We start from the raw sequence: 1,823 nt of genomic DNA, 5'->3' as shown, positions 1-1,823 counted from the left end.
GAGAGCGCGTCAATTGGACTTCTGTGGCTCCAAAAACTCCATTCTGAGTGCAGCGAGGTCAGGATCCAAAAAATACCTGAAATCATAGAAAAATACACAAACTCATAGTAAAGTCCAGAAATATGATTTTTTCCTAAAAACTAATAATATTCTACTAAAAAATAATTAAAACATGCTAAAATCTACATGAAATTACCCCCAAAAAGTGTATAAAATATCCGCTCATCACAACACCAAACTTAAACTGTTGCTTGTCCCCAAGCAACTAGATGATCAAAATAGGATAAAAAGAATTTAAGGAGTAATAAAATCTCCGAGTTTTAAGTGAAGCTCAGATTCTAATTTAGATGAGCGGGGCTAGTAGCTTTTTGTTTCTGAACAGTTTTGGCATCTCCCTTTATCCTTTGAAATTCAGAATGATTGGCATCCATAGGAACTCAGAATTCAGATAGTATTATTGATTCTCCTAGTGTAGTATGTTGATTCTTGAACACAGTTACTTTATGAGTCTTGGCCGTGGCCCTAAGCACTTTTTTTCCAGTATTACGACCGGATACATAAATGCCACAGACACATGACTGGGTGAACCTTTTCAGATTGTAACTCAGCTTTGCTAAAGTCCCCAGTTAGAGGTGTCCAGAGCTCTTAAGCACACTCTTTTTGCTTTGGATCACGACTTTAACCACTCAGTCTCAAGCTTTTCACTTGGACCTGCATGCCACAAGCATATGGTTAGGGACAGCTTGATTTAGCCGCTTAGGCCTGGAATTACTTCCTTGGGCCCTCCTATCCACTGATGCTCAGAGCCTTGGATCCTTTTCACCCTTGCCTTTTGGTTTTAAGGGCTATTGGGTTTTTCTTTTTCTTGATCCAATGATTTCTTGTACAAGTTTTTTTTTCACTGCTTTTTCTTGCTTCAAGAATCAAATTCATGACTTTTCAGATCATCAATAATATTTTCGTGTTCCTCATTCTTTCAGGAGCCAACATTAGTAAAATTCAGGATAAAATATGCACTGTTCAAGCATTCATTCAGAGAACAAAAAGTATTGCCACCACATATAATTAATTATAATTTTTATTATTAAGAACTCAAAAAATATAAATTACTTCTTTATTCTAAAAATCTACTATTTTATTCATGTCTGATGATGATGAGAAAAATAATTTATAACTTAATTGGAAATAAAACCAGAATAGATATGCTAATTACTACTACTACTACTGTATAACTTCTAAGGTAAATTTCTATAATAACACTATCACAGAGTTAAAGCTAAAATTAGAACTCAACAACCTGTGTTTCGGGAAGTGGATGTTCCTCTGATCTGTGGGGTGCTTGGTCCTTCAAGGATTAATTTCTGGCGCTTTAGCTCCCTTAAATCACGCCCTTGCTCTTCTTGTTCCTTAAGCAGTTTGCAAAGCATGCTACTTTGATTGTTCTGTTCTTCCTTTATTTGGTTCATAGCTTCTTGCAATTTGGAAATAGATGCCTTAAGATATTCCCAATATTCGAATTGAGGAAGTTCTGGGAGGACTTCTTGTGCTCTCCTCTTGATTGGATCATCCTGCAGCTGTTGTCTTTCCATTGATATTTTAGTGATTGGCCTCTCAACTGAGATATACTCTGTTATTCCCATCTTCACTCCGGCATCTCTGCAGAGCATAGAAATTAAGCTTGGATAGGCCAATCTGGCATCCTTGGAATTCTTGTTTGCGATTTTGTATAGTTCACACGAGATCAGTTGATGGACTTCTACTTCTTTTCCCAACATGATGCAGTGAATCATCACTGCTCTTTTAACAGTAACTTCAGAATGGTT

Source organism: Arachis hypogaea, chromosome 2 (assembly GCF_003086295.3).
Source record: "Arachis hypogaea cultivar Tifrunner chromosome 2, arahy.Tifrunner.gnm2.J5K5, whole genome shotgun sequence".
Lineage (NCBI taxonomy): Eukaryota > Viridiplantae > Streptophyta > Magnoliopsida > Fabales > Fabaceae > Arachis > Arachis hypogaea.
This window is presented reverse-complemented; position numbering follows the sequence as displayed.